This window comes from Tachyglossus aculeatus, chromosome 1, assembly GCF_015852505.1.
Source record: "Tachyglossus aculeatus isolate mTacAcu1 chromosome 1, mTacAcu1.pri, whole genome shotgun sequence".
Lineage (NCBI taxonomy): Eukaryota > Metazoa > Chordata > Mammalia > Monotremata > Tachyglossidae > Tachyglossus > Tachyglossus aculeatus.
Window position 1 is genome coordinate 4,816,556 of NC_052066.1, and position 2,467 is coordinate 4,819,022.

Genomic DNA, 2,467 nt, shown 5'->3' on the forward strand with positions numbered 1-2,467 from the left:
TCTGGTTTGCCCCAGGTATCCATCCCGTCGCCAAATGCATCATAACCAGTTGCGCTACTTGCCAGAGCTTTAATGCTCATCCTGGTCATCGGGTTCCCTTTGGGGGATGCCCTTAGATCTGTTCCCCCTTCGAGGGTTTGCAGGTTGATTCTGTGACACTCCCGAGGACTCGTCATTTCCTATATCTGCTGGTTCTTATTGATCACCCGACTGGGTGGATTGAGGCCTTCCCTTCCTCCTGAGCAACCCCTCTCACGGTGGCGAAATGCCTCTTGCGGGAAGTCATTCCCCAGTTCGGGCCACCCGCCGTTATTGATTCTGAGCAGGGATCACATTTCACTGAGACTGCTCTATCTGAAATTTATCGATCACGCGGAATGGAACGGTCTTTACATGCATCATACCGTCCCCAGAGTTCAGGGAAAGTGGAACGAGTTGAAAACCCCGAAACATGAAACTCATCTCAAGTGGACGGAGGTCCTGCCCCTCCGCATTTATCGCCTACGTTGCCACCCCCAGGCCCCTTTAAATGTATCGCCTTATAATAATAATAATGATGGTATTTGTTAAGCACTTACTATGTGCAAAGCACTGTTCTTTGCACAAGGTGATCAGGTTGTCCCACGGGGGGCTCACAGTTTTAATCCACGGGGAGCTCACAGTTTTAACCCCCATTTTACAGATGAGGTAACCGAGGCCCAGAGAAGTGAAGTGACTTCATAATAATAATAATAATAATGGTGGCATTTATTAAGCGCTTACTATGTGCAAAGCACTGTTCTAAGCGCTGGGGAGGTTATAAGGTGATCAGGTTGTCCCACGGGGGGCTCACAGTTTTAATCCCCATTTTACAGATGAGGTAACTGAGGCACAGAGAAGTGAAGTGACTTGCCCAAAGTCACACAGCTGACAACTGATGGAGCCGGGGCTTGAACCCATGACCTCCGACTCCAAAGCCCAGGCTCTTTCCACTGAGCCACGCTGCTTCTCTATTATTCATTCATTCATTCAATCGTATTTATTGAGCACTTACCGTGTGCAGAGCACTGTACTAAGCGCTTGGGAAGTACAAGTTGAAGAAGACTTCCCCAAAGTCACACAGCTAACAGTTGGCGGAGCTGGGATTTGAACCCATGACCTCTGACTCCAAAGCCCATGATCTTTTCACTGAGCCACGCTGCTTCTCTGCCTTATGAGATGCTCTTTGGTCATCCCCCGTATTGGGGAGGGCTCTCGGGTCCCCGACCTCCTCCGACCCTACAGGTGGGCGATGACGCCCTGAGAGCCTCTGTTTTGTCTCTCCAGGCAACTTTTGGTAGGCTCCAGTCTGCTGGAATCCTCGGTCAGTGCTCTCCTCTCACTGATCATCTGCATCCATTCATCGCTGGAGATTGGGTTTGGGTTAATCAATCAATCAATCGTATTTATTGAGCGCTTACTGTGTGCAGAGCACTGGACTAAGCGCTTGAGAAGTACAAGTTGGCAACATAGAGAGAAGGTCCCTACCCAACAGTGGGCTCACAGTCTAGTCTGTGGTCGGCCACACTGTGCTCAAACCATCCTGGGAAGGGCCCCACCAATTTCTCTTGTCTTCCTTCTCTAGAGAAGCAGCGCGGCTCAGTGGAAAGAGCACGGGCTTTGGAGTCAGAGGTCATGGGTTCAAATCCCGGCTCCGCCACTTGTCAGCTGTGTGACTTTGGGCAAGTCGCTTCACTTCTCTGGGCCTCAGTTCCCTCATCATTAAGACTGTGAGCCCCCCGTGGGACAACCTGATCACCTTGTAACCTCTCCAGTGCTTAGAACAGTGCTTTGTACATAGTAAGCACTTAATAAATGCCATTATTATTATTATTATTATTATTGTTCTCTGCAGTTCGTGCTGCTGAGCGGCCCTCGTGGATCCACCACTCCCAGGTGAAGCCGGCCATTTTTGACGCTTTGCCTCCTGATTGTGCTCCCACGACAGTTCCCGCTGACTCTCAGGATTCCCAGTCTCCCGCTGTCCCAGTTTTATGGATGCGGAGGACTTCTACTGGATGGGCCTCGGTCCCCTTCTGAAGGCCTGCTTCTGACGCACTTCATTTACCCTGATAATAATAATAATAATAATGGTATTTGTTAAGCATTTACTATGTGTCAAGCATTGTTCTAAGCATTGGGGATAGATACAAGGTCATCAGGTTGTCCCACGTGGGGCTCACAGTCTTAATCCCCATTTGATAGATGAGGGAACTGAGGCCCAGAGAATAATAATAATAATAATAATAATAATAATGATAATGGCATTTATTAAGTGCTTACTATGTGCAAAGCACTGTTCTAAGTGCTGGGGAGGTTACAAGGTCATCAGGTTGTCCCTCAGCGGGCTCACAGTCTTCATCCCCATTTTACAGATGAGGGAACTGAGGCCCAGAGAAGTGAAGTGACTTGCCCGAGGTCACACAGCTGACATTTGGCGGAGCCGGGG